At 48.0% G+C, this 21,196-nt stretch overlaps 1 protein-coding gene across 7 annotated transcripts in view; it reads right to left on the bottom strand.

The window, feature by feature from the left end:
- LOC143284679 (plasma membrane calcium-transporting ATPase 2-like) overlaps positions 1 to 21,196 on the bottom strand; it is a 201,138-nt gene that overhangs the window by 113,643 nt on the left and 66,299 nt on the right. Inside the window, exon 1 of one of the 7 annotated variants that reach the window (XM_076591604.1) lies at positions 15,133 to 15,971. The exons of the other annotated variants lie outside the window; for them this stretch is intronic. The gene's annotated coding sequence lies outside the window, so the exon portion shown is untranslated. Of the gene's footprint in view, positions 1 to 15,132; positions 15,972 to 21,196 lie in introns of those variants that run through there. 7 annotated transcript variants of the gene reach the window in all.

Raw genomic sequence — 21,196 nt, 5'->3', positions numbered from 1 at the left:
CAGCACCTTTCCCAAAACAGCCTGCACGGGGCGAGGGAGAACGAAACTAAATCGACAACAGACCTCTTCAACCTCCAAGAGAACTGTCTGACTGTTTGAACAATAATCTAGTTGGAAACAAAACCAACAAAAACAAAACAAACAAAGAAACAAAGAAAAAAAAAGAAAGGAAAAAAAAACCCAAAAAAACAAACAACAAAACAACAACCCCAAACAAACCTACGTGTCTGAATATCGGCAAGAAACACTTCCCCAAAACGATAATTTAATTCCACAAGTTGCGGAGAATGGCATTGTATGAATATCGATTAAAAAACAACAAAAAAGTTCCCAAACTTTCCCCAATTCCAAATCCATACATGGGCAGTGTGGGTGTGAAAGCCGTCGCGTCTTGCAGCAGAATCATTCTGTGGAGCAGTACGCTCTCTCCCCAGTCCGGGGAGACCTTCGCGGGTGACAATCGACTGGAGGAATCACGGCCCCGAAGCTGACACGAGAATTTGATGTCATTCTCACCTAGCTGTCTCGCTCTGTCCAACCGCTCTGACAGAAATCTCCTGGCGCAATGCCAGGCACACAGAGATAAAATCCATCACGGGAAGAGTCAGAAAAACGGCTTCAACACGATCTGTTATGCTCGAGGTCGAATCGCTCGTTCATCCAGAGACCTATATACCTGTACTGAACGAAACTGCTGAGCCAGTGTGTGCGCCATGTGCATTACTGACGGTACATTGACTTTCCGCAGTGATGGAGCGGGACTGTCCCATCAAGAGCGGGAAAAATGGGGGTGTCATTCGCTTCACGTTGGACAGAAAATAAATGTCACCATATAATGATACACCATCTGCGCGTCAACCTTGCTTGCTTGCTCCCCTTCCGTGGGGGTGTCTTGTCACTGCATGCATGCATCGGGCATCTGTTGCATTACACTGCACAGCCATTATCTGCCATGTGCTATGCCGTGACGTGTGGTATCGTATTTGTGTATCGTATTTCTCTCTCTCTCTCTCACACACACTTTATGGTTACATGGATAGATAGATATAGATAGATGGACGGATGGATGGATGGATAAATAAATAAGCAGATCGGAAGCATCGACAGTGAATGTTGCGCTGAACTACTTAGGCATCCTTTTCACACGCACGAGCATATTCAAAAACCCTTATTTCCTCTTCATCTGTCTTTTCCATCCACCAGCTCTCTTCCTTTTTCCTCCATACCAGCACCAGCTTTAAGCTTGGCCACACACGGCACGTGAAACGGACGACAAGAGCTGCTGATCACAGTTGAACAGAACGACTTGCTGGCTTACGCCCTTCAAGGTCAACATGTTCAGTGCTGGAATCTTGGAGTCCTGATGCTGATCGCGCTAAACTGAGTCTTCAGAAAACAAATGGCTCACCACCACCCAGTTCGTGGCTCGGGTTACTGCACGTGCTGGCGCTCGCGCTAGCGCACTCCGGAACACACTGCTCTTTTTAAAGCTCCACACGAGAGCGAACTTTGATATTCAAGAATGGGTGGGGAAAGCTTCTGGGATTCCACAGGAAAGCTGATCTGATGTCCAATACCTTCCTCCTAACCAACAGAGACAAAGAGAGAGAGAGAGAGAGAGAGAGAGAGAGAGAGAAACATACAGAAAGAGAGAGACAGAGAAACGCTGAGAGATAAAAGATATACAGAGAAATGCCAGCGAGTCACACAATGAAAATGTCGGAACAAAACCTGAAGACGGAAGGAAAATGCCAAGAAGGAACAACGTAGACGGCTGTTTTTCTGCTTCAAAAAGCACTTTTTTCACTTTTATTATTTCCTTCGGGAAACGTGCACATTACAAAACGACGAGGTAAAATAAAGTAAAATTAAAATAAAATTTCACAGTGCAACACCTAAACTTTACTGTAACATACAATGGAAACGATCGGCAAATACTATCATACGACGACACAGTGGTGCCAAAAAAAAGTCAAATAACAAAATGCAGTAGAAAAATAAAAGGACAGATACGATGATTGAATCAATAAAATCAGTCTCTCCAGCAATCACTACAATCTCTCAGGTCCAAGGTAAAAGTTGAAACCATTCAGCAGAAAATGTCTGCACACACACACACACACACACACACACACACTGAAGCTTCGAAAACGTTGACGAAAAGCGTGAAAGCCGACAGGTCTTTAAACTCTACCCCCCCCCCCCCCGCTCCCCCCCCCCACCTCCTTCCTTGCCCCCTCCCCCACTCCTCGCCATGTGTATGAAGAGGTGGGAGAGAGAGATGCGAGAGACCAAACGCTCAATCTTCTCCACTCTTATTTATATATAAATTCCCTGCCCTCTTTCTACACTGCACGATGGATCACGCCCAACAGATTGTTAACGTTTCAGTGGAAATCAAGACGGTCCCTCCCTGATGGTGGGTGGAGGCGTGGGGGGCTTTCGAAGAACCTGAAGAAGCGGTTAGGAGACAGGGGATGGTGGTGGCGGTGGTGGAGAGAGAGAGAGAGAGAGAGAGAGAGAGAGAGAGGATATATAAAAGGGAAGAGGAGCGAAACGGAATGCAAGATAGAGAAAAGCTGTTAAGGAGAAGGGGGATACATATTTTTTTTCATGTGGAAAAGTGGGTTAGCGGTAGAGCCATGGGTTGGAAGAAGGAAGAGACGTAGGTGTGTGTGTGTGTGTGTGTGTGTGTGTGTGTGTGTGTGTGTGTGCGCGCGCGCGTTTGTGCGTGTGAGTGACTGTGTGTGCTTGTGTGTGTGTGTGTGTGTGTGTGTGTGTTTCTTGGTGGTGGTGGTGGTGGTAATAAGTGTGATAGGCGCCACCGCGAAGCGGTTTATTAACAAGCGCGTGAAGGAGCTCAATCGGCAAGGGGCAGGGGAGGGGGGACAAGGGGCGGGGGAGGGGGCAAAGGGGAAGGGGAGGGGGCAAGCGGCAGGCGAGGGTGAGGGGGGGGGGCAAGGGGCAGGGGAGGGGGCAATGGGCAGGGACAGGCGAGGGGGCAAGGGGCAGGGGAGGGTGCAAGGGAAAGGGGCAGGCAAGAGTGGGGGCAAGGGGCAGGGAAGGGGGCAAGCGGCAGGCGAGGGGGGGCGGCAGGCGAGGGGGGGGCAAGGGGCAGGAGAGGGGGGACAAGGGGCGGGGGAGGGGGCAAAGGGGCAGGGGAGGGGGCAAGGGGAAGGGGCAGGCAAGAGTGGGGGCAAGGGGCAGGGGAGTGGGCAAGGGGCAGGGGAGGGGGCAAGGGGCAGGAGCAGGCGAGGGGGGTCAAGGGGCAGGGGGGGGGGGGTCAAGGGTCAGGGGAGGGGTTGACAAGGGGTAGGGGAAGGGGCAGGGGAAGGAGCAGGGGAGGGGGGTCAAGGGGCAGGGGAGGGGGGGTCAAGGGTCAGGGGAGGGGTTGACAAGGGGTAGGGGAAGGGGCAGGGGAAGGAGCAGGGGAGGGGGGTCAAGGGGCAGGGAAGGGGGGTCAAGGGGCAGGGAAGGGGTTGACAAGGGGTAGGGGAAGGGGCAGGGGAAGGAGCAGGGGAGGGGGGTCAAGGGGCAGGGAAGGGGGGTCAAGGGGCAGGGGAGGGGTTGACAAGGGGTAGGGGAAGGGGCAGGGGAAGGAGCAGGGGAGGGGGGTCAAGGGGCAGGGGAGGGGGGTCAAGGGGCAGGGGAGGGGGGTCAAGGGGCAGGGGAGGGGTTGGCAAGGGGTAGGGGAAGGGGCAGGGGAAGGAGCAGGGGAGGGTGCGGGGAAGAGTTGAGTTGAACGACCTATCAGCAATGAGCCCTTAAAGTCAAAAGGGAAGCAGGGAAGAAGTAGGAAATATTGGGAGCAGTAGCTGAGGGAAAGGCACGGTGGTGTTTCCGACACGGCCAAGTTTATACCTTCCTGCCTGGACTGGGTAAGCATTCTAAACAGCGCTAAATTTGCTCCCCCTGCCCCCCAACGCCCCCTCCCCCCCCCAAGTCTATGGAATTAGCGTAGATGTTTGGAGAAGGTTTCTCGCAAAAATAACGCAGCGCTGCTTTGATCGCTAATAATGCAACTCATACTTACTGCATTCACCCTAGGTGCTCAAGTCACTGCGTGTCAAGTCGTAAAACGAAAACGTCGTCAGTGCCGTTCTGTTCTGACAACGTCATACAGGTGGTGGGTGGAGGTGGGAGGCAGCTGGCAGATGCGTCTCACCCCCCCCTCCCCCAATCACCTGCCCCCTCCCCCACCCCACCCCCGTTTCCTCCCACAGTCCTCCCACCCCCACCAACAGACTAACAAACACATTTTCCGGGACACTTCCTCCTCTTCCTCCTCCAAGAAAGATGTTTTTGTGAAACCGAAGATTTTTTTTTTTTTTTTATTGGAAGGAAGATTCGTTAAAAAAAAGAAGAAAAAAGCAGACTGCTATGAAACTGAAAATGGCGACATACACATAAACGATCAAACCATAATAGGGATAATCTTTTAACTGCATGACAATCACCACCACCACCAACACCCCCATCCCCCCCCCCCCATCCTCACACCCTTTCACCTCATATCCCCCTATCCCCCCCCCCCCCCCCCCTCTTGTGACCTGCCCACGGCTGTCTGTGTAAGATAGCACAGAATCGAGTAGTAGTATACAGCGGCCCCATTACATGAAAGCAGCACGCCAGTCGATCATCGATCGATCCGGTCCAACACAGAGAGGACCCCGCCACCCCCCCCACCCCCCCACCCTCACCCCCCTGCTGCTGAGCTGCCTGCCCGATACTGGACACCTCCTCGTTACCTCTTTGATGTGCCCGAACAGGGAGAGATGGGAGGCAGTGAGGGAGGCACTGTAGGGAGGGAGAAGGATGCGCGCAGTGGGGGAGCCCGAAGGGAGGTGGGGGGGTGGGGGTGGGGGGAGAGAAACGTGCGGGTGCGGGGGATGGGAGGGGGGGAGGGCCGGCGGCGGAGGAGGGCTGGAGTTGAGGGAGGAGAGAATCATTTGTAAACTAACCTGTCCTTCATGACCAATAAAACGGATATGCCAACACCTGAGAGAAGGGCGGACTGACGCAAGCGGAGAGAGAGAGAGAGAGAGAGAGAGAGAGAGAGAGAGAGTGTGTGTGAGAGGGAGAGAGAGACAGAGAGAGACTGTGTATGTGCGTGCGTCCGTGTGAGCGTGCGTGTGCGTGTTCCTTTCCAGCCCCAGCCTGCTGCCACAGAACACACACACACACACACAACACACACTCACTCACACACACACACACACACACACACACACTCACTTATACACACACACACACCACACTCACTCACACACACACACACACACACACACACCACACACACACACACACACACACATTGACCGCTGATCCAACAATACAGGCCTTGCCTCCAACCCCGTGTCAACAATTTCTCTTTTTAGAGACAATAAAGTATTCTTGTGTCTTGTATCTGGTAATCCCCCCCCCAACCCCCCCCCCCCCCCCACCCCCCCTATGCAGATGGCGGTCTCCGCTGGCGTTCCTGCGTCACAAGGACATCAGTCAGCACCCGAAGCTCTGGCAGAATGAAAGTCGGGCAGAATGAAACGTCTGTTCACCCATGCTTGGCAAACTCGAAACAAACAAACACACAAACAAACAACAAAAGTTTCTACTCACCAGACACGGTATCAGAGGCACCTTTACCCCCCAGACAATACTCTTGTACTCAAGAGATAAAAGCGCACGCGCGCACAATAGAACCAATGTTCTGGAAGACAAGAGAGACAGACAGAGAGAGAGAGAGAGAGAGAGAGGATAAAAAAAAGAAAAGAAAAAAAGAAGAAAAAAAAAAAAGACATGGAGGGCGAGGGGGGTGGGGACTGCGCAGCGCACAATAAAACACGTTCATGCTCTAAAAATAGAGAAATGCGCGCGCTCGCGCGCTCAAACAATGGTTCCGCCGTTCCCAGTAAATGGGTCATATTTTACACGTGAACTTCTCCCCAGCCCCAGACACATCCACCGGGCATCACAAGAGCCGGGAAAGAAAGAGCCCCTCGATCTCTCTTCCTCCCCCCCCCCCCCCCCCCCCCCCCCCTTGCTGATCAGACTATAGGGATCTGCTTGCTGGAACGGAGGAAGGGCTCTCCCGAGAGACCAACGTCCGTATCGATTTTCTGCTACTTCCTTACTACCTATCTGTATTGGGCGGTGGGAATGGAGGGGGGGGGGGGAGTAAGGGGGGGGGGGGGGGAGGAGAAGACGAGGAGGAATGCAGAGGGAAGAGATTGAGAGAGAGAGAGAGAGAGAGAGAGAGAGAGAGAGAGAGAGAGAGAGAGTTCTTCGATTAGATACCATCGCCCCGTTTGAAGGGGTTAAACAAAAGTAAACAAGATTTTATACCACAGCGTTATGCACACACACACACACACACACACACAGAATCGCTGCGGATGAAACTAAACGCTGTTACATACCAGCTGTGAAAACGGAGGTACACACAAAAAAAAAAAGGAACACATCACCCAGAACGGTTGTTGCACTGAAACCTGTTGAAGCTAACGGGGTATTGTTAGCGAACATGGGAAGTGGTTCATTACCTTTACAGTATCCCTGGAGACACTGATGCATGTGAAAGGAAGCCTTTCATTATTGTTCACCCTTCAATGACAAGTTCTATGCTATGCTCACCCTCCAATGCTTTGCGAAATTCAGTTATTCCTTCAACTGATAAGCGCTGAGTTGACCCTTCAATGCTAAGTTCGCCTGTCAGTGTTTAAAGTAAAAGTAATCCATAAAGTGTTCAGTTCACAATTCAATGCTAAGTGCTAACGCAACCATTTGATGTTACGTGCCAAAATCCCCTTGGATGCCAAGTGCTGAGTTCATTCTTCATTGGAAAGTGCTAAGCTCACCTTCAATGCTACGTGCTAAGTTCATCCTTGAATGCAACGTGTTAAGTTCAACCTTCAATGCTAAGCGCTTCTGTCTCATTTATTGCTAAGTTTGCCCTTCACTTTTAAGCGCAAAATTCACCCTTCACAACGTTCACCCTTCATTGCAAAGCGCTAAGTTCACCCTCAATGCAAACTTCACCCGAAGTTCATCCTTTACTGCTAAGTTCACCCTTATTTGCTAAGTACTAAGTTCACCATTAAATGCAAAGTTGACCCTTCACCACTAAGCAGCAAGATCACCCTTCAATGCTAACGTCACCTTTCACTGCTAAGTTCACGTTTCAATGCTAACTTCACCTTTCACTGCTAAGTTCACGTTTCATTGCTTACTTCGTCCTTCACTGATAACTTCACCCCTCCCTTCACTGCCTTCAGTGCTAACTTCACCCTTCAATACTAACTTCACTTTTCATTGCTAAGTTCACGTTTCAATGCTAACTTCATCCTTCAATGATAACTTCACCCCTCCCTTCACTGCCTTCAGTGCTAACTTCAACCTTCAATACTAACGTCACCTTTCATTGCTAAGTTCACGTTTCAATGCTAACTTCATCCTTCAATGATAACTTCACCCCTCCCTTCACTGCCTTCAGTGCTAACTTCACCCTTCAATACTACTTCACCTTTCATTGCTAAGTTCACGTTTCAATGCTAACTTCATCCTTCAATGATAACTTCACCCCTCCCTTCACTGCCTTCAGTGCTAACTTCACCCTTCAATACTAACTTCACCTTTCACTGCTAAGTTCACGTTTCAATGCTAACTTCGTCCTTCAATGATAACTTCACCCCTCCCTTCACTGCCTTCAGTGCTAACTTCACCCTTCAATACTAACTTCACCTTTCACTGCTAAGTTCACGTTTCAATGCTAACTTCGTCCTTCAATGATAACTTCACCCTTCCCTTCACTGCCTTCAGTGCTAACTTCACCCTTCAATACTAACTTCACCTTTCACTGCTAAGTTCACGTTTCAATGCTAACTTCATCCTTCAATGATAACTTCACCCCTCCCTTCACTGCCTTCAGTGCTAACTTCACCCTTCAATACTTACTTCACCTTTCATTGCTAAGTTCACGTTTCAATGCTAACTTCATCCTTCAATGATAACTTCACCCCTCCCTTCACTGCCTTCAGTGCTAACTTCAACCTTCAATACTAACTTCCCTTTTCATTGCTAAGTTCACGTTTCAATGCTAACTTCATCCTTCAATGATAACTTCACCCCTCCCTTCACTGCCTTCAGTGCTAACTTCACCCTTCAATACTAACTTCACCTTTCACTGCTAAGTTCACGTTTCAATGCTAACTTCATCCTTCAATGATAACTTCACCCCTCCCTTCACTGCCTTCAGTGCTAACTTCACCCTTCAATACTAACTTCACCTTTCATTGCTAAGTTCACGTTTCAATGCTAACTTCGTCCTTCAATGATAACTTCACCCCTCCCTTCACTGCCTTCAGTGCTAACTTCACCCTTCAATACTAACTTCACTTTTCATTGCTAAGTTCACGTTTCAATGCTAACTTCATCCTTCAATGATAACTTCACCCCTCCCTTCACTGCCTTCAGTGCTAACTTCAACCTTCAATACTAACTTCACTTTTCATTGCTAAGTTCACGTTTCAATGCTAACTTCATCCTTCAATGATAACTTCACCCCTCCCTTCACTGCCTTCAGTGCTAACTTCACCCTTCAATACTAACGTCACCTTTCATTGCTAAGTTCACGTTTCAATGCTAACTTCATCCTTCAATGATAACTTCACCCCTCCCTTCACTGCCTTCAGTGCTAACTTCAACCTTCAATACTAACTTCACTTTTCATTGCTAAGTTCACGTTTCAATGCTAACTTCATCCTTCAATGATAACTTCACCCCTCCCTTCACTGCCTTCAATGCTAACTTCACCCTTCAATACTAACTTCACCTTTCACTGCTAAGTTCACGTTTCAATGCTAACTTCATCCTTCAATGATAACTTCACCCCTCCCTTCACTGCCTTCAGTGCTAACTTCACCCTTCAATACTAACTTCACCTTTCATTGCTAAGTTCACGTTTCAATGCTAACTTCATCCTTCAATGATAACTTCACCCCTCCCTTGACTGCCTTCAATGCTAACTTCACCCTTCAATACTAACTTCACCTTTCATTGCTAAGTTCACGTTTCAATGCTAACTTCATCCTTCAATGCTAACTTCATCCCTCGCAGCTAAGTTCTCCCCTCAGTGCAAAGTGCTACGATCACCCTCCGTCAGAGCAACGGATTGACAGATGGCAGAAGACATACTGAAGGAGAAGGTGGAGAAGGAGGAAGAGGAGCTAAGAACAAAAAGTAGGAAAGACGGAATGAGAAGGCGGCAGGAAGGAAGAAAGGAAGGTAGGTAGGAAGGAAGGAAGGGAGGAGTGATGGATGGAAGGATGGCAAGGAGATGGGGGGGCAGAAAGGAGAGGAGCGGAAAGGGAGGAAAGAAATGAAAAGGGAGTAAAAAAAAAAAATAAAAATAAAAAAAGGGAAGAAAAACAATGGAAAGAACACAATGAATCAAAAGACTTTTTTTAATTTTAATTTTTTAAAAGACCCATCAAGGAAGAAGAGAAGCCTATCAGGCTAGGAATCAACCCAGCTTCTCAAAAAGATCATTAAAAAAAAAAAACTTGAGAGAGAGAAACAGCGGAAGTAAAAGCACGAAGTTATCCCCCCCCCCTCTCCACCCTCTACCCCCTCTTTCCTTCGTGGTCAAGCTAATAGGGGCGGAACCCGGTTGCACTTTTAGTGGCCTCTTCCAGGATAACCCCCCCCCCCTCTCTCTCTCTCTGTCCCTCTCTCTCCGAAAGTCCACATCCCTTTCCTTGTAGTTGGCTGGGCTCCTGATGCTAGCTCACAGATTTCGGTTTTTTTTGGTTTTTGTTGTTGTTTTTTTGTTCTTTTTTCAATCAAAAGAAAAAAATCTATCCATTCCCCTTTTTTCTTCTTCTTCTTTTTTTTTCGCGGCCAATAAACTACCTTAACTTGGTCAACAAAGAACAAACAACGCAACATCTGCTCCGGAATCAATAATTCGGTTTCGTTACACACACACACACACACACAAGAAGACAAAAAACAAAACAACAAAAAAAACCCAGCAGAGTCAACAGCGATGATTCAGCATTGGATATCCTGCGGCTCTCTCTCTCTCTCTCTTCCTCTCACTCTCCTCATTCCACCCTCACCCCCACCCTCACCCCGCTCTTCTCATTCTCCTACCCGTAACTGTTCTTTGTTACATCAATTTTCACTTCCACGATGCAGTCTTACAAGATGTGTTGTAAAAGTACGCCCGTTGCAGATGAAGACGAGGTGAGAGATATTATCGTAACAGTCGGCGGCTTCATTATCCCCGTCTACCCCTAAAAAAAAAAGATGGGCGATTTAGTTTCAGAATCAGTCGTGCGATTTTACTTTCCCTTCTACTCTCTCTTTCTCTGCCTACCTCTCTTTATCTCTCTGTCCCTCTCTTTGTCTCTTGACCTAGGATTTTCCTGTATTAAAAAACAAAAACATAAACCGTTTTAAATTCCTGAAATGACGAACCATCCCCCCCCAAAAAAAAACCAAAAAAACAACAACAAAAAAACAAAACAACAACAACAACAAAAAACGAATACAAAGAAGGCATCGGGAATGTGCCCACCGTGCCAAACCTGAGCATCAGAAGGCACGAAATGAAGGATGCGCAGCCCGCTCGATGACCGACAAGACAGGCCATACAAACACACCAAGCCCTGCGCTTGCCTGCCTCCCCTCCCGCCCCGCACCCCCTACCCCTGTGTACCCGCCGTGTGCCAAGAATAATCCCTCCCGACCCCACCCCTACAAAAACGATCCTCCCTTCTCATACCCCACCTTAACAAGGGGCGCGGGGGGGGGGGGGGGGGGGGGAGGCGGGTCAGCAGTTCCCTGACGAACGGTCAGACAGGGTGACAGGAATGAGTTGGCGGCAACAGGTGCTAGCTGCAGCACTGTGAGCAGACACTAACAACTGACATTATCAGTGTCGTCTTTGGACTGTGGAAGCGGCCAGAGCAGGTGTGGTCTTCGGATAACAAGGGGGTGGGGGGACGAAGGGGGGTGGGGGGGGGGGGGGGCTGTGGGGAGTGGGTGTGGGGGATCGGGGTGACGACCGCGGGACGGGAAAGAGTGCTGCATAGTACAAGGAGGAGGCAGATTTGTGCACCACCACCTACCGTGTGTCCATGGCTTTGTTTGCACCATTAGCACATCTTCTTCTCTTTTAACATACACACACACACACGTGCGCGCTCACGCACACATGCACACACACAGCGCGCGCAAACAGACGCACACACGCACGCATACATGTACGCACGCACGCACACACAGAGATTGATATGAAATACCATCATAATGTTCATTTCGGAAACAGGATCTACATGGCGTGGCGCGGCGCGGCTCACACTATGGAGGAGAATTAAAAAGAAAAAAAAAAGGGGGGAAAAAAGAAGAAAAAAGAAGAAGAAACAAACGCAAACATGGCGAATGGAGAACCAGGGCCTTGGCTCAGGCCACGTAAATGGCTGTCCGAACTTGGTCTTAAATCACCGGTCCAGTTTTCCCAAGGCGACGTCACTGCGTTCGGACAAACCCATGTACGCTTCACCACATCTGGCACGCAGATGCCTGACCAGCAGCATTATTACCCAACGCGCTAGTCGGGCCTCAAGTGAATTTTTTGTGTGTGTGTGTGTGTGCCTAACAGCGTGGATTTCTTCTTGATAACTTTGCCAGAGGACCACATTTTTTTGTTGCCACGGGTTCTTTTTAAGTGTGTCAAGTGCGTTCTGCACATGGGACCTCGGTCTGAGAGAAAGAGCGAGACAAGGATTCGAACCCAGACCCTCATGGACACTGTTTCGGCAGATAGTCTTAACCACTCTGCCAACTTCCTTCTATATTATGACCATGAGCCATTAGAGGCAGCGCAACGGCTGAGATTCCACCCATGACACAGGTAAACCGCGGTGACTGCTGGGAATCCATCGGCGATGATACTGTGTATGATAGCACAGGCTAAGTAAAATAAATCAAATGAAAAAAAAAAAAAAAAAAAAAGGCGAGGGGGGGAGGGGGAGGAGAGTGGGGTTGTGGGTCGTGGTAGCAATGAAAAGCCCGTTCCCACCTCTCTGTTCCGATGTATGTTTCAAGGCCTAGTGATCATACACATGCCTATACCGAATTCGCTTTCGGTCCCATTGCTGTATCGGGCAGGACGGTACTTCGGTTTTCTGAGAGCGAGTGATTCCCTGCACAAGACGCAAAACGATAGGCTCCTTAAGTAATTCACTGCATGGGGCGGTAAAAGAACACCCCGTTTATCGGAATGTTGATTCCAACCCCCTCCCTCCCTCCCCAGACCCCCCCCCCACACACACACACACATCCACAGTCCTTCCCTCAAAAAAAACATTCACCGACCTAGAACCACAACGATCCATTTAAACGAGAACAAAGGAACAAACACGCTTTAATTTTTTTTTTTAAAGCAATAAACAAAAACCCAACTACATGCTTTTGCAATGAGAAATTTCAGCGGCGCAGCATGCCATAATGGACTCGACCACAGAAGCGCTAACCAACAACATACTTACTTTTGAACTATATAAATGACTTTTTACATAAAAAAAAAAAAATGCTAACCACTGACGCGATAACTTCTAAAACATATAAATTACATTTAAATATATGATATAACCACCGTTGCAGAACCTACTGAACTGCAAGCGCCTGACAATATGGCACTGTTTCCATCCACATAAACTACTTAATATATATACATATGTATCTCCGTCTCTCTCTGTCACACACACACACACACACACACCATTATATATATATATATATATATATATATATATATATATATATATATATATATGATCGAGAGAAAGACACAGAGAGAGAGACAGAGACAGACTGACAGACGGACAGAAACACAGACTTTGACACTGAAACAATTTGGCCAGTGGTTAAAAGTTCTTTGGCACCGTATTGCCAATAGCTAAAGGTTGAAAGACCGATCTATTGGTCTACGGATGTTTCAATCAAGCAGGCCACTGGAAAGGAGGGGGAGAGAGACAGACAGACAGAGACTTTGATACTGTAATATTTTAGCCACTTGATTCTTTGGCCCTGTATTGCCAACAGCTAGAGGGTTGGGAGACAGATGTGGATGTCTGAATCGAGTATGCTACAGACCATTGCCCCTCATGATGAGATGTAGCAGATCAAGTACAGGCCATTGCCACTAGTGATGGGATGTAGCCAAGCAGCCATTAGACACAATTCATTGTCCATTCAACATCAATGAGCAGTCTGTCACAGGTCCTTGGGGGGGGGGGGGGTGTGGGGAGAGGGAGGGAGGGAGGGAGAGAGAGAGAGAGAGAGAGAGAGAGAGAGAGAGAGAGAAGAGGAGGAAGACCCCTCGGACTCCAAAACAGTAACCAAGAATGAGTATTTATGCCGATTATTTTTCCGAAAAAAAAACAAAAAAACAAAAAACAAAAAAAAAACACCCCACCAAACAAACAAACAAAAAAATCACAAGCATGGGGCATTGCCAAGTGTGGAGTCCATCCTATCTGTCCCAATGTCAGCAGATGTTGCACACCCGAGACTGCGAACGGATCTGACAGCGTGTGTGTGTGTGTGTGTGTGTGTGTGTGTGTGTGTGTGTGTGTGTGCGCTCGCGCGCGTGCGTGCGTGCGTGCATGAGAGAGAGCCCGGAGAGAGAGAGAGAGAGAGGGAGAGAGAGAGAGAGAGAGTTCTGGTGGGGGTGGAACTGAAAGCCCACCATCTGCGAACACGGAGGTAGCCTAAACAAAAAGGAACACTTCACTCACAATGCTTGTTGCACTGAAACCTGTTGGAGCTGACGAGGGTTTTTGTGTGAACTAACCCCCCCCCCCCCTCCCTGGCCCCACCTTCTCTCTCGGTCTCCTGTCATTACGAGTGGGCGTGACGAATATGAACATTAATCCATCAATGTGCTAAAATATCATTACATATTACATTACGTAACTGGAATGATTGCTGTTGGAAAACAACAACAACAACAACAAAACCCAAACCAACCCAACTCTACCAGTTGGTTAGAGGTAGCCAACGTTCTGAATGAACATTGACATTTCATGGTTGTTTTCTCCATTTATATCATTTTGTCCCCCTTGCAATCTCTCTCTCTCTCTCTCTCTCTTGTAAACGAAACATGGTGGGCGCTTCTTTCATTACGACTGCAGACACGATACATAAACTTCCGCCGTCTCTGAGGTATGTAACTGGCAGAAATTGCATCCACCCTCATCCCTTTGGCGCAACAGCCAAAAGAAGTTACTCGTACTGCCAGCAAACTGTTACTTTATCTCCCTCCCTCTGTGTGGGTGGTGGGGGGGGGGGGGCATGGGGGGCGGGATGGGGGGGGAGGTGCGGGGGGGTGGAGGGGGGTGGAGGGGGGTGTAGGGGGGTAAGGGGGGAGGGTTGTGTGTGTGTGTGTTGTGTGTGTGTGTGTGTGTGTGTGTGTGTGTGTTTCCCTCTCTCTCATATCGGGATTTGGTCTCAAATAAATAAATTACTCACTCCCTCTCTCTCTCTCTCTCTCTCTCGACAATTCCATTTCCCCGCCACATCACTGAGCCAAGTGTGCAGCACGAACAGACGCCACCATAATGTCTTCAGTTGGCATCGCCACTACGTGTATGAGAAATTCATCCATCCGAGTACATACATTTTACCCCTGCCACAAACCGCTTCCAAGACATCCCCGATACAGACGGTTTTATCATTATTTTTTCTGTATTTTTTTTTAACCTGATAACAAAACATAAGCAACAGGATGGGTCATTCCACAAGACAGAAGAAGACTGCCCATGCAGAAAGAATTCTTCACGACCATGACCTATCAACCAACATTTCCTGCTACCGAATCGAAGACACGAATCACAAAACACACACAAAAGTCAGTCCATCACTCAAACTAATCAATCGAGAAAACAGAATATATAAGAAACACAAAACACAATATAAATGAATTAATGAACGAAATGGTTAATTAATAACGCAAGGAATAAACACACCACACAAAAAAAGTCAAGGGAAGGAACGAAAGTACAACAACAGAATAAAATAAAATAAAATAAAATACGATAAAAAAGCAAAGAAAAGAGAAGACATTACCAGATGAAGTCGGCAGCCAAGAATCTCCACTGTCACAAGCAACACACTCCCTCCACGCCCGCCCCCAAGTGGACGATAGGCAAGACAACGCAGCAGCACTGAACAACAGCAACAGCAGATGAGAAGAGGTGTTCAACGTGTTCAGCCAGCACAGCACATCCACAGCTCAATCCACACACTGTTGTTCTGGAACCAACACTCTCAACCACCCCCTGGACTCACGGGGGCTCTCTCTCCTGGTAGACCTGTTGGACAGCCAGGCTGACCACGCCGGCACAAGAAGAGGAGGAAGAAGAAGAGGATGTAGGAAGGAAGCAGTGGCACCACAGGCAACCGGCACCTCCAGACAGGGACGGAGGGAAGGGGGGAGCACGTGTTGCATGTGCAAGCGGCAGACCACAACGGCACGGCCACGAAGCAGTCTGGGAGACCAATATATATATATATAGAGAGAGCGACAGAGGAGACTCCGTCACGCCACGCTCCGTCACGGGATTTTGCTGGACCGTCCACCACAGAAAGCACAGTAGGGACAGGGGTTGTGCTGTGGGCAGTGGGAAAGAAGGGAAACGGGCCACCGACTTGACCGATCACACTATGTCGGGCACACCACACCGGAATGGCCGCGGCGGCGGAGACAGCGGTGTGAACAAGCTGGCTAGCAAGCTTCCCCCACAAGCCTGTGGAGGGAGGGACGGAGGCTGTACGTACACGGTACAATCACAGCACCTCCCTGGTGTAAGTATGTCGGCACGAACCCTGCCCGGCTGACACCAGACACCAGACGGCACGGCAGTAGTAGTAGTAGCAGCAGCAGCAGCAGCAGCATCCACTGGGAGCTCTGGCAGCACTGGCGGCAGCTGCCCTGGCTGGCCGGCCGACCACCACACACACATCGGCAAGGCGCGCCTCGCCACGCCACACACCCACACCACCAACCCTCGCTGTCGCCGTTGCTGCTGCTGCTGCCGCTACTGATGATGATGATGGGGGAGAGAAAGGACACAGTGGTGGTGGTAGTGGAAGTGGTGGTAGTGGCGGATGAGCCCAGCCCTCGCTTTCATCTCCGCCTGCAAAGATCAATGTACTGGAAGGCGGTGGTGAGGGGGGTGGGGTGGGGTGATGGGGAGGAGGGATGAGGAGAAGGGACTGTGGTGGTGGTGGTGGTGGTGGGGGTGGGGTGAGGGTACTGACCACAAGGTGTGACATGTCAATGCGAACTGACACACCCTTCTTGACAAACCCATCCTTTCTCCTCCTCGCTTCCGATCTTGACGACTGTAGACCCGGCCAGGCGTTTCTGTATTACCTTTCGTTGTTTTTTTCCACTTCACGGACCGTCATTCAACACGCGTGGTATTCTCGCTCTTCCAGCAGTGCCATTATTTATAGAACATGCGTCACGTCATCTCCATACACTGATCCGCAGAACTGCAGTCACTCAATAATGCAATGATAAATCAAGTCTCTTTTTTTTCCCTAACGCATGCAGATATCAGAATAGGTACAAGAAACTGAACAAAAAATCAATTAGAGACAACGGCAATCACAAACAAACAAACAAAACAACATCACTGCAACCCTCCACTGAACCCAACATTTCCTTAAAAGGGCCGCTTCCTCAGGCTTCGTCAATCAACACACTACCGACCGCCCTGACCTGTTCTGTCTCGTCTTACGCTTAACTGAGACTCTCTCCATTCTCTTACCAAGCACGTGAAGCATTAAACACACACACACACACACACACACACACACACACACACACACACACACACACACTTACGTCAGCTTTACCTGCCGTTCCACAGAACTGGGTGACATCTTGAGAGAGGCGACAAAGGACTGCAGCGAAGGGATACATATTCTGTTAACTTCGATTCTACTGCGTGACGACTCTCATTATCGTCACTTGTCATCATCACTCCTGTCATAATCAGGATTGAGTCCCGCCGCCGAGGGGTATTTATTACGTGTAGTCTTTTCATAACAAGTGTGTGCGTGTGTGTGCGCGCGCGCGCGCGAGAAGCACGATCACGCACAAACGTGTGTGAGTGTACTTGCGAGCATGCAACCGAGTGCAACTCTCAGATGTCAATCTGACAGTAAACTTGTTGCGTGGGAACGTGTGTGCGAATTTACTCGCACGCACATGACAGCTCTTCCCTTTTTCTATTTCTCATTTTTAGTTTCACACACACACACACACAATCTATATATACAGACACACATATACATATATATATATATATATATATATATATATAGAGAGAGAGAGAGAGAGAGAGAGAGAGAGAGAGAGAGAGAGCGAGCTCTTGTAGCTGTCATGACTCAGAAACTGTGCTAACATTTCCACGGAAATGCACAGCTCCATGCAGGTGATGTCACACATCTGTCAGGTGGTGGGCATGCAGTAATTCGATGCGTTTCCGCCTCCGCCCTCTCTGTCTCATCTCCCTCTCCCACCACCACCCCTCTCTCTTTCCCTCCCACCTCTCTCTCTCTCTCGCTCCTCTCTATCTCTTTGTATTCCGTTTGTGTCTGCGTCCCTTTCATTATCTTCGTTATGATTATGACGACGATTATTATCAATATTGTTGATGATGATGATGTTGCTGTCGTCGTCGTCGCTTTGATGCCCCGTCTCCTCTACTGACATTCACCCCCCGCGCCCCCCCTTTCCTCCCCAACGCCTCTTTCCACCACCACCTCTTTTTCTTGGTCTTTAGAACTGAGAAGCCAACATGAAGCTTCGATCAACACACTACCGGCCCCCCTGACCTGTTCTACAGATAAATAAATAGGGTTGAAAGGTATGTCTGTACTGGCTTCTTCCTTAACCTTCTTGAGTTTTTTTTTTTTTTTCCCAAAAAAATCTTTTCGATGTCCGTGGGGCTGCATGCAACTCCAGCGATCACTCCTATAATCTGCGAGTGATCTTTTCTTTCTTTATTTATGCAGGTGCGCGACTCGTTTTCACGCCGCCGTTTAGGCAGCCACATTCCGCTTTTCGGGGGTAACGTGAAGCGTCAATGTATGGCAGGCAGCCTCCGTGACACCAGCTTGGCAGATGTGGTGTAGCGTATATGGATTTGTCCGAACGCAGTGACGCCTTCCTTGAGCGACTGAAACTGAAACTTACAAGGAACAGAGTCATTATGAATTTTCAGGTGCACATGAGCGCACGATCAAACTCTGTTAAACTGTGGATAATATATATATATATAATTATATATATATATATATATATATATTCATTCATTTACTCATTGTTCTTAATGTCTTCTTTTTAATAAGAAAGCGTGTGAACAATTTATATTCTGGAGATAATACAGTATTCTTGTATCCTGTAGAAAACAAACTTATCTCACACAACTACCATACAGACTCGGCAAGAAAAACACGTCTGGTCCACAGATATGTAATAAAATAACGTTCTGAAGGTCCAGATTGGAGAGACAGTGCGCGTGCGCGCGTACACACACACACACACACACACACACGAACACACACACACACACTTTCGAAGACATCAGGCCAAACTAGAACAAGATAGGTACGCTGCCTGTAGATCAAATTAGACCTCACTTCTGTTACAGGCGAACAGATAGGTGTGACCAGCTGTCAGCTTGATCAATCGTCTGCTGTGACTCATAAAAACACAATCAACGGCCATCCACTTGAGTTTGGTGATTATTATGTGCGGCAACGCTTATTCTGAAACCAAGCAGGCCACACGCGCGAATACAGAGGGGAAGAGGGAGGGGGGAAGCAAGCCGCGGCAGGATGACTTTTCTAGTCATTAACTTTCTGTTTGTGACGTCTGCGGGTTTGTTGGTTAACAGTTTGGCGCAATAGCCAAGTGGTTAAAGCACTGGACTGTCAATCTGAGGGTCCCGGGTTCGAATCACCGTGACGGCGCCTGGTGGGTGAAGGGTGGAGATTTTTACGATCTCCCAGGTCAACATATGTGCAGACCTGCTAGTGCCTGAACCCCCTTCGTGTGTATATGCAAGCAGAAGATCAAAATACGCACGTTAAAGATCCCGTAATCCATGTCAGCGTTCGGTGGGTTATGGAAACAAGAACATACCCAGCATGCACACCCCCGAAAACGGAATATGGCTGCCTACATGGCGGGGTAAAAACGGTCATACACGTAAAAGCCCACTCGTGTGCATACGAGTGAACGTGGGAGTTGCAGCCCAGGAACGCAGAAGAAGAAGAAGTTGGTTAGTTTCTTTTGGTCAGGAGGCCAGAAGGTTTATTGCACTAACATACATGCAGACAACTAGGCGCATACAAAACTCTGCTCGTTCTCAGAAAGAAAAGATCTGAGCACATCACTCCTCTTTTGCAACTTCTCCACTGGCTACCTGTCTCACACAGAATAAAGTACAAGATCAGCACTCTATGCCACAAATGTATTCACAAATCTGTCCCTTCCTATCTCTGTGGCTGCCTTCAGATCCACACTCCATCTCGCTCTCTGCGATCGGCTTCGGATCCACTCTGTTTAAGCATACCCAGTTTCAAACACTCGACTGTTGGCCGCCGTTCTTTCTCTGTCTCTGGACCTTGCTACTGGAATGAACTTCCTTTTTCGCTTCGTCAGGTCTCAGCACAGCAGCTCTTTCAAGTCTGGTCTTAAAACCCACCTCTTCCCAAAATAGCCTCCCTTCCCTGCCTCTTCCTTGTCTTCAGTTCTTCCAGTTTTAGAGTTATGCATGCGTGTGAATGACTGGTGTGAAAGCGCTTTGATTTGTTTTTGCACAAGATTCAGCGCTATACAAATATAATAATAATTATTATCATTATTATCATTACTAACTGCCTACTAACTACGTGTGTCAGTCATGAGCAATGCGTAGTACTTTCCAATGTCGGGTAGGGACATGGTCCCCTTCATCGACCAGCAGCCACTAACCTTGGCCATGACAAGAGAACAGCCGTCAGCGACAGCCACCTGCTGTGGGTTTTTTTTTCTCCTCTAAGAATAAGATGCATGCAAGTTAAATCTATTTTATGTTCTTTCTTGTTAATGAGAAAAACAGAGAGAGACCGAGAGAGAGAGAGAGACACACACACACACACACACACACACAGAGAGAGAGAGAGAGAGAGAGAGAGAGACAGAGAGAGAGAGAGAGAGTGTGTGTGCCGGAATCCCCGAGTACCAGAAAACGTACCCCTGCCACAAACCGCTTCATAGACATTCCCGATAAAGGCAGCTTTTATCATTGTAATTTCTTCTTCTTTTTCATGAAATCAAAGATTAGAAAAAAGAAAAAAAACAAACAAGAAAAGAAAACAAACAAACAAACAAGTAACCCTGCCAATCATTTTTTTCTTCTTTTTTTTCATCTTTTTAAAAAAAATTTATTTTATTTTATTTTTTTAATTATTTCATTCTCCTGGGCCGAGCTGTACGAGGCGATGTTCGCAGCGTAAAGTCTGCTTGAAGTTAAAAAATGTTCCTAAGTAATAAACTTGGAACTGACCGTGGAGTTAGGAACATTCCAAACGATAAGCAAACTTCGCACCTGCTAATCAGTTCGCTCATGCAACCCACCACCCGCTGATGTGTGTATATATATATATATATAATACAAATTATGTGAAACACAAAACGGTGCAGCGGCTCTATTATGTGAAAAACAAGAAACGGAGCAGATGCTTTTCAGTTCCACCTAACCCAGCAGGGCGCCGCACCAATCCGTCCTTGCTTGAATAGAATAAAAAAAACAAAACAAAACAAAACAAAAACAACAACACCAACCCAATACAATCTAACCCGTCCTTGCTTGAATAGAAAAAACAAAACCAAAAAAACCAACAAAAAAACACAACCAAACAAACACGTGACTTCCTTTATACACGCCATCACGCAGCGCGAGTCGAGGGCAGACCCGAACACCAAAGCAACGCAATCCGCAGGGCCAAACCTTATACACCTCTGCCTCCTGAAAACAAACAACAACCGACGCCGTATCTAGAACCGAAAGACTAATGAAGAAAGGAGGAGGAGGAGGAGGAGGAGAAGAAAATCAACACCCGACCCCAA

Source organism: Babylonia areolata, chromosome 8, assembly GCF_041734735.1.
Source record: "Babylonia areolata isolate BAREFJ2019XMU chromosome 8, ASM4173473v1, whole genome shotgun sequence".
NCBI lineage: Eukaryota > Metazoa > Mollusca > Gastropoda > Neogastropoda > Buccinidae > Babylonia > Babylonia areolata.
Note: the sequence above shows the minus strand (reverse complement) of the source record. Positions and strands in the feature narration are given on the sequence as shown.